The sequence below is a fragment of the Bufo gargarizans genome, chromosome 4, assembly GCF_014858855.1.
Source record: "Bufo gargarizans isolate SCDJY-AF-19 chromosome 4, ASM1485885v1, whole genome shotgun sequence".
NCBI classification, from domain to species: Eukaryota; Metazoa; Chordata; class Amphibia; order Anura; family Bufonidae; genus Bufo; species Bufo gargarizans.
The window spans coordinates 333,098,268-333,112,091 of record NC_058083.1 but is presented as its reverse complement, the minus strand read 5'-3'; the positions used below and the strand labels follow the sequence as shown (position 1 = coordinate 333,112,091).

Below are 13,824 nucleotides of genomic sequence, written 5' to 3'. Positions count from 1 at the left end.
CTATATGATTGCTAGAATTCGCAAAGTTGATGAATAGGTAGCTAAAACGAAGATACTTAGTTCGCAATGTTTTTCCAGGTGAAAGGTCCTCTTTCTTTGTGTAGCCAAACACTTATTTATCGCAGTATAGCAGGGCTGCCCAAGGAATTAATGGGGTTGCAGCAAGATTCGCTTGTTTGCTGCAGCTGCTACATGAGTTACCAAAAATCCAGCAGTGTTGTATTTTTTGTGATTCGCGTGTTGCTGTTGGGTGGCAGCAAACATATGAGTCATATTGTGACCCCATTTATTCATAAGGCAGCTCTCTACACTGCACTACTTGGGCACGACACGAGTTCTGCCCAGAATGTCTGTAGCCATACTCTTAGGGCTCATGCACACGGCAGTTGTGCGGCCGTTCAGTGCACTGGGAAATCGCAATTTGTGGTCCACAATGCATGGGCAACGTCCGTGAGGCGTGCCAGGACAGATCAAGACTAATTCAACTTAAATGGGTCCGTGATCCGTCCGCACCGCAAAAAAAATTTAACATGTTCTATTTTTTTTGCGGTGCTGAGGCACGGACAGAAACGCCACGGAAGCACGCCGTAGTGCTTCCGTGCCTCAATTCCGCTCCGCAGCTCTGGATTGCAGACCCATTAAAGTGAATAGGTCCGCATCCGTGATATGGGGAGCACACGGTCTGTGCCCACATATTGCGGAGCCGCTGTTTGCAGGCTGCAATACGGCCACGGCAGGGCAACGGCCGTGTGAATGAGGCCTTGGGCTAGGGCTATACACTGACTTTGACCAAAGATCACAATATTGCACTGCTGAAAGTAAATGGGGTCACATTGCAAACCCATACCTTCACCTCTACCCTGCTGGATTTCTTGTGAATGTTGGGTTGCATCAACTTTTGCAATAACTTAGGGCACCTTGGGGAAACGTGTTAGGATTTTGTGTTTTGTTTTGTTAAAGGGGTTGTGCCACCATTAAATGTTATTTTAGTATAATTTGGCATTAAAAACTAGTTACTTTTGTAAATTACTTTCTGGCATACATGTTTCAGTTGTGAGATATTCTTTTTACTTAGTTATAATTTCACTCCCTCATGTTTAATTTGTATAGAAATATACATGTTCGTGAGGCCGCACGACCATTAACAATTCAGACCAACTGAACAATGCAGTCTCATTGGTTTAATTAGAAGCCACTGCAGCCCTTATGACTGCAGCAGTACAGGACCATAGCACGGCCGCACCCTTAGGCCTCATGCAAATTAATTAAGTAATGAATGGGGGAGCTCTGGGTCCATGTGGGGTACAGGGCTGGTTCTAACTTTGTTAGAAAGAGATTGTCGTGTTCTATATAATGTCTGATTTTCATTATTTATATCAGTCATGGCAATTTAAACATCAGTCATAGCGTAACCACATTAGATTGAGTCCTTTGATTATCTGTGTTGAGTCATATTTCCAAGTAAAGAAGCCATAACATGGCTACTTCAAATATGACTGTGTGTACCTAAACAATTAGTATTGTGTGTGAATATATTTTTATTATACACACACATACACCGAGTATGTATTAATAACATTTGGACTGATATATTAGGGCTGTTTCACACGAGCAGATGCCGTGCGTGACATCCGCTCCGTGAATGACAGCCAAGACCTGATGCAGACAGCAGAGACACAGAGCAGTAACAGTCTGCAATGTATGGGCACTGGCCATGTGCACTCTGCATTTACTTGAATGTGTTGGTGATCCGCAAGATACGGCAAAAGATAGGACATGCCGTGTGGAGGCACAGACCCGAAAGTCCATGGAAGCGCTTCGTAGTGTTTCCATGGGCTTCCGATCTGTGCCTCCACTCCGCAAAAGATAGGACATGTCTTATCTTTGGCCGTATCTTGTGGACAAGAATAGGCATTTCTATTATGGACGGACCGCAAAATACAGCGCAATCGTGTGCACACTTCAGTTATTTGGTCAGTTATTGTGAGCCAAAACCAGGTGCGGATCAAAAACACAGAGCAGATGCAGATCTTTCCATTATAGATTCTCTCTGTGAGGACTCACAATAACTGACCAAATAACTGAAGTGTGAACTTGGCCTAAGCAGGGAATATGTGGAGTTACCTTTCTTCTCCTTTTTTTCCTTTACTTAATTTGTTAATTAGAGATGGGGAATTGATGTCAAACAAATCAAATTTATGATCAACTTTACAAAAAAAAAATTCTTCCAAACTAAGATATAGTTTTGATGATTTAATTTAAACAAATCGCACAAAACAGTTCCCGCTATTTTACATATCAAGTTGAGTATGCGAGTGAGGGAAACCGAGGATTGATTACAGGACATGGCTTGCGCATAATGCCTGGCAGTCAGCCTCACAGCCAATCAGAAGGGATGATATTGAATTGTCTCTAAGGGCTCCATGCCCGTGCTGCAGACTGCAAACAACGGGTCCGCAATATACGGGCACTGGCCATGTGCACCCCATTTGCACCAATTGACTTGAACAGGTCCACGATCTGCAAGATACGGCGAGAGATAGGACATGTCCTGTCTTTTGCAGAGCAGAGGCATGGTCCTATGTTTTGCTGCATTTTGCGGACCCATTCAAGTAAATGGGTCCACACCACAACACAGGATTTACATGGCCAGTGCCTGTGCATTGTGGACCGCTATTTGCAGTCTGCAGCACGGGCACCGCGATCTTATGGTTGTGTGAATGAGCCCTTAGGCTGTATGTGAGGTCCCAACCAGAAATGCCATTCTGAGCTGATGTGACAGGACAAGTTTGTCACAATTAAAGGCCTTATAGGGACAGTGTTAAGATTGGGAAATATATTTAGTTAGTTAGACTGAATTACTGGATAAAGAAAGACAGGTTTTAATACTAGTGTTAGGATTAGGCCTCATGCACACGACCGTATTTTTTAACGTCCCGCAAAACATGGTTCCGTTGTACCGTGATCCGTGCCCGTTTTTTCTTCCGTGGGTCTGCCGTGATTTTTGGAGGATCCACGGACATGAAAAATGAAATAAAATTCTAAGTCAAGTTTGCCATTGAAATGATAGGAAAAAACGGACACGGATCATGGACACGGATGACAATCTTGGGTGCATCCGTGATTTTCACGGACCCATTGACTTGAATGGGCCCGTGAACCGTTGGCCGTGAAAAAAATAGGACAGGTCATATTTTTTTCACGGCCTAGAAACACGGGTCACGGGCACGGTGTAAAAACGGTGCACAAGCCGAGTTTTCAACGGCCCCATTGAAAGTCAATGGAGCCGCAGAAAAAAACGGAAAACGGCACAACGGCCACGGGTGCACACAACGGTCGTGTGCATGAGGCCTAAGGCGATTCATTTTTTGTGTTACTGGCCTTGAGCTGATCACATATATATGTATGGACTCTTTTACACATCTGCATTTAAAGATACAGTACTCTATGTGCAGGAGGCAGCCAGCCTAATTAATAATAATAATAATAATAATAATAATAATAAAAAAAAAGCCTAAAATCTATTGGCTGATGATATTTTAAATACAATAGTTGCACTGGATGCTGCAATTGCGCAATTTTTTTTAAAACCCTTCGCAAAGCTTCTACAGTTAATTGTACAATAAATACATTTTCCAACATCACCGGTAGGGTATATTTTGCTGCAGATGTTGCACAATTGTGCCTTTTTACCCCAAATCCTGTTGCAAAGTGTCTACAGTTATGTAAGGGTACATTAAACTTATTTTCCAGTGCAACCAAAAGCGTATATTTTGGCCACAGACATTTTGCAATTGTGGAAAAAAAAAAAAAAAAAAAGTTGAAACATTTCTACAATTAATAAAGACACAGATAGGATATGAGGCTGACTCTCAATAAGGCTACATTCACACGACCGTATGAATGAGACCACATCCGTTCCGCTACCTAATTAACACAAACACCAGTTGCAAAAAAAAAAAAAAACATAGACCAGGGGTCAGCAACCTTCAGTACTCGAGCTGTTGTGAAACTACAATTCCCAGCATGCCCCATTCATTTCTATGTTCTAAGTAGAGGAAGTATGCATGCTGAAAGTTGTAGTTTCACAACAGCTGGAGCGCTGGAGGTTGCCTACCCCTGCCATAGACATTAGGCTAACATCTGGAGTTGGCATTTAACCACACACAAAAAAAATAAAAGCTATATGTGAACCTATTCCCAATATGTCTAAATAGATCAAGCTGCAATTTCAGAATATGTGCACTGCATGATCAGGAATGTAGTGGGTGCACATAATTACCCATCCATTAACAATAGCCTTCAAGGACTGACCTCATTTGTTACCTCATATGTAAAATAACACAAAATTTGAAGTTACAAAAATGCTACAGAACTGCAAAATGTGAACCAATTCTTTAGATTGAAAGTGACCACGCAAATTTTTTCAAATCGCATCCCAAGACCTATAACTTTTTAGTTTTCCCATCAATGCACTTGTATGAGGTCTTATTTTTTGCAGGACAAGTTAAAGTTTTGATTAAAGCTAGTTGTTCCGCTAAAACCCCCTTTGGTTACAACAGTAAAAAGGCAGTGGTCACTAAGGGGTTCAATTCAAATCACCACCGCACACTCACAGCAGGAGCAGGCACTTGGTTGGTTCCCTAACTAGTGTTGAGTGAACTGGTGTTTCAAGTTCGCCGTACAAGGTTATCTAAGAATTCTGTTATGGATTCCGCTACCACGCAGCACAATCCTTACATAACTCAACCTTGTACGCCGAACTTGAAACACAAGTTCACTCAACACTATCAGAGACCAATACTGACTGTGCAGTGAAAAAAAGCTAATTAATTTATTTATTTATTATGTAACAAAGCAAAAGGTTAATTTTAAAAAATGTGGTAAAATCCAGGTGAAAAGCACCAGTTATATTTTATAGGGAGTCTGTCAGTAGTTATGACCCTTCAAAACTGCTGACAGCGCTATAGGCAACGTGGAGAGCAGTTTAAACATACCTGATGGTCATACATATTGCATGACTGAGGAATGGATGTTTTAATCACCTTGGTGCTGTGACTGCAAGAGGGGGTGGGGGGTGTTCTCTTCAAATGCAGAGTCCTGGGCTGTCTGCTCAGAATGCTCCCCAGTCCCTCCTCTGAGTGATGATCTAGCAGTAGCATTCGACAGCAGGGGTAAGGGGTTTGGGGAGAATTTGGTGCAGAGATCAGATTAAGAGAAGTCCCCAATGGCAGCGGCAGAAGGATTAAAACTTAGATTCCTTCGTCATGCAACCGGTTTTACAGGGTCTGCACAGAGAAAGAAAAACCAGCAGAGCCTATAAGTGATGACATAACTGATAAAACATGGCATAGGCTTCCCTTTACAGCTGTCAGCGTTGCCACCTAAACAGCTTCAGAGCTTTACTGAAACATATATGGTACAGAACATATGCTGAAGCCCTAATTCTTACCTTCTCAGCAGTGATTCTTACCTTCTCAGACCAAGAGAACTTTTTTTTTTCTTTTCTTACTGTGGAAATAAATACGTCATGGCCTTTCCTTCCTGCTCAGTCAGTACGACCCCGGGAGCCCTCATTAACTGTTCTAGTAATGAAGTCACAGCAAGCTCTGAGCAGTCTTATCACATGGACCGAGTCTTCCTGTCAGCATGTGCAGCATAGAGGGCAAGATACGACTCTGAGAACTGATTCTTCCCTTACAGCCCCTTTCTGAATAGGAAAACCAAACCGCATCTGTTCTGAGCAGTAGCTATATTATGTGTATCAGATATAGGCCTACCGAGTGGGAGCCATAGCCAGGTGTGCAGGCTACACAGTGATAAGGTGGAATGAAAGGACCTGCACCTGTTCTGGGCCCTAGACTGTGACTTCTCTGTATACCAGTGGCATACATGGAAGAGAAAGGGCCCCCATTAGGGTGCCACCCAAGATTGCAGGGCCTTCACACACCTTCCATGCCCTTGGAACATATAACAATGCAGTTCCTTTATAGATGGGATTACTGTAAAGTTTCTTGTCATCCAATAGCAAATCAATCATGGCCCCTTCTCTCCATGGCCGTGATCAGGGCAGTACTGCAGGCACGGGTCCACAGTAGCTGGGGGGCCTGGGCCCAGTGACTTTGGGTCTGAGGCATCATCAGCCTCAGTAGTATTCACTTCAGTTCAGTGAATACTAATTATGGCCTCATTCACATCTCCGTTTGTGGATCTGCAATGCCGGATCCTCTACTTCACCACCGGATCCCTATTGACTGCAATGGCGTCCGACGGTGATCCGGCTGATCTCTGGCATAAATACTGGGTTTCGGTCAGACATAAACCGCTGCATGCAATGTTTTTCTTCTGGCTTAAAAACCCAGCATTTCTGCTGGAAATCGGCCTGATCACTGCCAGACCCCATTGCAGTCAAAGTTGCGCGGCCCTTTACCATCATATAGGTTGGGGAAGGGACCCTCTTTCAGCACATACAGTTGTGACCAAAGTTTTTTAAGAATGACAAAAAAATATTATTTTTTTTCACAAAGTTTGCTGCTTCAATGTTTTTAGTTCTTTTTGTCAGATTTTTCTAAGGGATAAACAAGAAGAAAGCGATACAGCTCAAACTGATGTAAATGATATCCTAGTAACATAGAAGGTGGTATGGCCCATTCCACAGACTTGAAGTATAACAAACAGATTCCAATAGGTCCAGCGCTAATGTATGCAGAACCATTCACTTCAAAGGGGACGCAAAAAAACGGAAATAACTCTGTGTGCATTTCGTGTCCATATGTCCTATTATTTTCTGAATTACGGATAAGGATAGGACAGTTCTATTAGGAGCCGGCCTTTCCATTCTCCAAAATGCGGAGTACACATGGCCGGTATCTGTGTTTTGCGGATTCACAATTTGTGGACCGCAAAACATCCTATGGTCGCATTCAAGAAAGCTCCTACATGCCCTATGAATAAGAACTAATGGGGCACATTTACTAAAGTGTTTGTGTCTGTGTTTAGTCTAAAAAAATGCTGTTTTAAGCCTCATTCACATGTCAGTGATTCACGGATATGTGCGGTACGTGTTCTCCAATGACAGCACACATACCCATTCATTTTAATGTGCGTTCTCACCCATCCGTGTTTTACCACAGGTTTACCACCTACAAGCCTGTGTTTTTACCACTGATCCATCGCCCATTATAGTCCATGGGTCTGTGAACACCACAGATGCAACATGGATGCCATCTATGGATCATTTGGAAGAGATGCTTTGAAAATTATTTTTCAGCTGAGCAGTGTCAGTGAAAAATGGATGACACACGGACAGCAAAAACGGTCACACAGATCACACACGGATTCTTCCCGGACATCTTCACAGAGGCTCACTTTTCACAGATTTAGGCCTCATGCACACGACAGTTGTGTGTTTTGCTGTCCGCAAATTGCGGTTCTGCAAAACACGGATGGCGTCCGTGTACAATTCGCAATTTGCGGCCATTGATATAACTGCCTATTCTTGTCCACAAAACGGAGCAACTGATGCTGACAGCACACGGAGTGCTGTCCGCATCTTTTGCGGCCCCATTGAAGTGAATGGGTCCGAATCCAAGCCGCAAAAACTGCGTCTCGGATGCGGACCAAAACAACGGTTGTGTGCATAAGGCCTTAAAGGGAGTCTGTCAGCACATTTACCCCTTTTTAACAGTTACCATAGCGCTGTAGCCGCAACACAGATGATCAAAACGGTACCTTTATATGCTTCAGTGGACTAAAACTGCCAAAAACTAACTTTGATGCATATGTAAATGACGGCTCGCAAATGCCCAGGAGCGGCTTCCACCGCGTTGGTGCCCAGGCAGCTCTGCCTCTTCGGCTCTTATCCCTGCCCAGCCTCTTCCTCTACCCGCCCATCTCTCCCTCCTCAGCGAGATCCCGCGCCTGCGCGCTGACTTCCTTGGCCGGGGCATGCGCACTGCGATGCCCATTGCTGGCACGGCATCGCAGTAGCTTATGCGCATGCGCCGGCTAACGGATCAAACAGATAAATTTACCTCTCTTGGCTCTCTGTGTCTGCAGTCACACTTGCTTGCTCGGCTTTCCTCCTCTTCTCCTGCGTCGATGGACCGCCTCCTTTCTGCAGTTTTCACGCCGTTAGGCGGCACATGCGCATAAGCTACTGCGATGCCATGCCAGCAATGGGCATCGCAATGCGCATGCTCCGGCCAAGGAAGTACATTTTTTACAAATTTTTGCACCTTAAATTGTTCCATAAACAGTCTAATTTCTTCTCCAATGCAGGGCTGGGGTTTCTCCACACAGATGTGACTTTTTACATGCACAAAAAAATTAGACCAATCTAAGTGAATATGAACCTGCGTGTGAGCATCTTCAGTTCACTCTCCATGCGTGAGCGTGATCCTCCGTTCTGGATACTGCTCGTCTTGCAGGAGCGCACGGCATTATACTAATTTATAATGTGTCTCTGCATGGCCTTCTTTCTACAGGATAAGGGCTGATGCACACGACGTGCACTGGCAAGGGCTGCGGACCGCAAATGGCGATCCACAGCACGGGCTTCACACTGCAACTTGTAATAAATACTTAACAAAAGAAAATCAAATAAAATACCCCTGTCTAATTTTACGCCTAAAAACAGACGAGCTTGATAAATGTGCCCCAATGATCATGTAAATTGCACCATATCTGAAAAGAGAACCTGTACATGAGATAAATAACAAAGGGCAAAAGCCCCTGAAGCATATCTGAAAGAATGTCAAATATCATAAATAAACGGTAATCTGATATATAAAAGGCATACATAGTCAAATGTTATTGAATAGAACCTAATGAAATAATCTAAGGGCTCATGCACACGACCGTGGGTTATGTCCACATCCGATCCGCATTTTTTGCGGGTCAGATGTGGACCTATTCACTTCAGTGGGGCTGCCCAAGATGTGGACAGCACAACCGTGTGCATCCGTATATCCGTTCTGTGGCACACTCAGAAAAAATAGAACATGTCCTATTCTTGTCTGTTTTACAGACAAGGATAGGCAAATTCTGCAGAGGTCAAGACCTTCCGTTTTGTGTCGCGTGGCATATATATACTGTATATAAAATAAAAATCAAAGTCTGTTTGTCTATCTGTCCTCTATAGGAATCCAAAAGCCTGACACCAAATTTGACACATAGGTACACGGGTGTCTGGGAAGGTTGTCCTGACTCACCCTGTTGTTCTCTATTATCAGCCACTATGTCTGTTTGTCTGTTCTCTAAAGGTATCCAAAAGGCTGATCCATTGGACCCCAAATTTGGCACAAACAGTTGCAAGAAAAAGTATGTGAGTAGAGTTGAGCGAACACCTGGATGTTCGGATTCGAGAAGTTCGGCCGAACTTCCCGGAAATGTTCGGGTTCGGGATCCGAACTTCGTCCCGAACCCGAACCCCATTGAAGTCAATGGGGACCCGAACTTTTCGGCACTAAAACGGCTGTAAAACAGCCCAGGAAAGGGCTAGAGGGCTGCAAAAGGCAGCAACATGTGGGTAAATCCCCTGCAAACAAATGTGGATAGGGAAATGAATAAAAATAAAAATTTTATAAATAAAAATTAACCAAAATCAATTGGAGAGAGGTCCCATAGCAGAGAATCTGGCTTCCCGTCACCTACCACTGGAACAGTCCATTCTCAGATATTTAGGCCACGGCACCCAGGCAGAGGAGAGAGGTCCCGTAACAGAGAATCTGGCTTCATGTCAGCAGAGAATCAGTCTTCATATCATAGCAGAGAATCAGGCTTCACGTCAGCCACCAGTGCAACAGTCCATTGGCATATATTTAGGCCCAGCACACACACAGGCAGAGGAGGGAGGTCCCGTAACAGACAATCTGGCTTCATGTCAGCAGAGAATCAGTCTGCATGTCATAGCAGAGAATGAGGCTTCACGTCAGTCACCACTGCAACAGTCCATTGTCATATATTTAGGCCCAGCACACAGGCAGAGGAGAGAGGTCCCGTAACAGACAATCTGGCTTCATGTCAGCAGAGAATTAGTCTGCATGTCATAGCAGAGAATGAGGCTTCACGTCAGCCACCACTGCAACAGTCCATTGGCATATATTTAGGCCCAGCACCCAGGCAGAGGAGAGAGGTCCCCTAACAGACAATCTGGCTTCACGTCAGCAGAGAATTAGTCTGCATGTCATAGCAGAGAATGAGGCTTCACGTCAGCCACCACTGCAACAGTCCATTGGCATATATTTAGGCCCAGCACCCAGGCAGAGGAGAGAGGTCCCGTAACAGACAATCTGGCTTCATGTCAGCAGAGAATTAGTCTGCATGTCATAGCAGAGAATCAGGCTTCACGTCAGCCACCACTGCAACAGTCCATTGGCATATATTTAGGCCCAGCACCCAGGCAGAGGAGAGAGGTCCCGTAACAGACAATCTGGCTTCATGTCAGCAGAGAATTAGTCTGCATGTCATAGCAGAGAATGAGGCTTCACGTCAGCCACCACTGCAACAGTCCATTGGCATATATTTAGGCCCAGCACACAGGCAGAGGAGAGAGGTCCCGTAACAGAGGATCTGGCTTCATGTCAGCAGAGAATCAGTCTGCATGTCATAGCAGAAAATCAGGCTTCACGTCACCCAGCACTGTAAGAGTCCATTTTCATAAATTTAGGCCCAGCACCCAGGCAGAGGAGAGAGGTCCCGTAACAGACAATCTGGCTTCATGTCAGCAGAGAATCAGTCTTCATGTCATAGCAGAGAATCAGGCTTCATGTCAGCCACCACTGCAACAGTCCATTTTCATAAATTTAGGCCCAGCACCCAGGCAGAGGAGAGAGGTCCCGTAACAGACAATCTGGCTTCATGTCAGCAGAGAATTAGTCTGCATGTCATAGCAGAGAATGAGGCTTCACGTCAGCCACCACTGCAACAGTCCATTGGCATATATTTAGGCCCAGCACACAGGCAGAGGAGAGAGGTCCCGTAACAGACGATCTGGCTTCATGTCAGCAGAGAATTAGTCTGCATGTCATAGCAGAGAATGAGGCTTCACGCCACCCAACATTGGAACAGTCCATTGGCATATATTTAGGCTCCGGCACCCAGACAGAGGAGAGGTTCATTCAACTTTGGGTAGCCTCGCAATATAATGGTAAAATGAAAATAAAAATAGGATTGAATGAGGAAGTGCCCTGGAGTCCAATAATATATGGTTAAGTGGAGGTAGTTAATGTCTAATCTGGACAAGGGACGGACAGGTCCTGTGGGATCCATGCCTGGTTCATTTTTATGAACGTCAGCTTGTCCACATTGGCTGTAGACAGGCGGCTGCGTTTGTCTGTAATGACGCCCCCTGCCGTGCTGAATACACGTTCAGACAAAACGCTGGCCGCCGGGCAGGCCAGCACCTCCAAGGCATAAAAGGCTAGCTCTGGCCACGTGGACAATTTAGAGACCCAGAAGTTGAATGGGGCCGAACCATCAGTCAGTACGTGGAGGGGTGTGCACACGTACTGTTCCACCATGTTAGTGAAATGTTGCCTCCTGCTAACACGTTGCGTATCAGGTGGTGGTGCAGTTAGCTGTGGCGTGTTGACAAAAGTTTTCCACATCTCTGCCATGCTAACCCTGCCCTCAGAGGAGCTGGCCGTGACACAGCTGCCTTGGCAACCTCTTGCTCCTCCTCTGCCTTGGCCTTGGGCTTCCACTTGTTCCCCTGTGACATTTGGGAATGCTCTCAGTAGCGCGTCTACCAACGTGCACTTGTACTCGCGCATCTTCCTATCACGCTCCAGTGCAGGAAGTAAGGTGGGCACATTGTCTTTGTAGCGTGGATCCAGCAGGGTGGCAACCCAGTAGTCCGCACAGGTTAAAATGTGGGCAACTCTGCTGTCGTTGCGCAGGCACTGCAGCATGTAGTCGCTCATGTGTGCCAGGCTGCCCAGGGGTAAGGACAAGCTGTCCTCTGTGGGAGGCGTATCGTCATTGTCCTGCCTTTCCCCCCAGCCACGCACCAGTGATGGACCCGAGCTGCGTTGGGTGCCACCCCGCTGTGACCATGCTTCATCCTCATCCTCCTCCACCTCCTCCTCATCCTCATCCTCGTCCTCCAGTAGTGGGCCCTGGCTGGCCACATTTGTACCTGGCCTCTGCTGTTGCCAAAAACCTCCCTCTGAGTCACTTCGAAGAGACTGGCCTGAAAGTGCTAAAAATGACCCCTCTTCCTCCTCCTCCTCCTCCTCCTGGGCCACCTCCTCTTCCATCATCGCCCTAAGTGTTTTCTCAAGGAGACATAGAAGTGGTATTGTAACGCTGATAACGGCGTCATCGCCACTGGCCATGTTGGTGGAGTACTCGAAACAGCGCAACAGGGCACACAGGTCTCGCATGGAGGCCCAGTCATTGGTGGTGAAGTGGTGCTGTTCTGTAGTGCGACTGACCCGTGCGTGCTGCAGCTGAAACTCCACTATGGCCTGCTGCTGCTCGCACAGTCTGTCCAGCATGTGCAAGGTGGAGTTCCACCTGGTGGGCACGTCGCATATGAGGCGGTGAGCGGGAAGGCCGAAGTTACGCTGTAGCGCAGACAGGCGAGCAGCAGCAGGATGTGAACGCCGGAAGCGCGAACAGACGGCCCGCACTTTATGCAGCAGCTCTGACATGTCGGGGTAGTTGTGAATGAACTTCTGCACCACCAAATTCAGCACATGCGCCAAGCAAGGGATGTGCGTCAAATTGGCTAGTCCCAGAGCTGCAACGAGATTTCGCCCATTATCACACACCACCAGGCCGGGCTTGAGGCTCACCGGCAGCAACCACTCGTCGGTCTGTTGTTCTATACCACGCCACAACTCCTGTGCGGTGTGGGGCCTGTCCCCCAAACATATGAGTTTCAGAATGGCCTGCTGACGTTTACCCCGGGCTGTGCTGAAGTTGGTGGTGAAGGTGTGTGGCTGACTGGATGAGCAGGTGGAAGAAGAGGAGGAGGAAGCCGAGAAGGAGGAGGTGGCAACAGGAGGCAAAGAATGTTGCCCTGCGATCCTTGGCGGCGGAAGGACGTGCGCTAAACAGCTCTCCGCCTGGGGCCCAGCTGCCACTACATTTACCCAGTGTGCAGTTAGGGAGATATAGCGTCCCTGGCCGTGCTTACTGGTCCACGTATCTGTGGTTAGGTGGACCTTGCTACAGATGGCGTTGCGCAGTGCACACTTGATTTTATCGGATACTTGGTTGTGCAGGGAAGGCACGGCTCTCTTGGAGAAGTAGTGGTGGCTGGGAACAACATACTGTGGGACAGCAAGCGACATGAGCTGTTTGAAGCTGTCTGTGTCCACCAGCCTAAATGACAGCATTTCATAGGCCAGTAGTTTAGAAATGCTGGCATTCAGGGCCAGGGATCGAGGGTGGCTAGGTGGGAATTTACGCTTTCTCTCAAATGTTTGTGAGATGGAGAGCTGAACGCTGCCGTGTGACATGGTTGAGACGCTTGGTGACGGAGGTGGTGGTGGTGTTGGTGGTACATCCCCTGTTTGCTGGGCGGCAGGTGCCAACGTTCCTCCAGAGGCAGAGGAAGAGGCCGAGGCGGCAGCAGCAGAAGAGGTAGCAGGGGGAGCCTGAGTGACTTCCTTGGTTTTAAGGTGTTTACTCCACTGCAGTTCATGCTTTGCATGCAGGTGCCTGGTCATGCAGGTTGTGCTCAGGTTCAGAACGTTAATGCCTCGCTTCAGGCTCTGATGGCACAGCGTGCAAACCACTCGGGTCTTGTCGTCAGCACATTGTTTGAAGAAGTGCCATGCCAGGGAACTCCTTGAAGCTGCCTTTGGGGTGCTC

General features: G+C 46.7%; 1 protein-coding gene across 6 annotated transcripts in view; it reads right to left on the bottom strand.

Annotated features, from left to right (window-relative positions):
- The window catches only part of SYTL3 (synaptotagmin like 3), a 119,865-nt gene extending 114,279 nt beyond the window's left edge, over positions 1-5,586 (bottom strand). Inside the window, exon 1 of one of the 6 annotated variants that reach the window (XM_044290328.1) lies at positions 5,474-5,586. The gene's annotated coding sequence lies outside the window, so the exon portion shown is untranslated. Of the gene's footprint in view, positions 1-4,997; positions 5,064-5,452 lie in introns of those variants that run through there. The other 5 variants (XM_044290327.1, XM_044290329.1, XM_044290330.1 and 2 more) reach the window with 5 other exon arrangements.
- Positions 5,587-13,824: the final 8,238 nt, after the last annotated feature.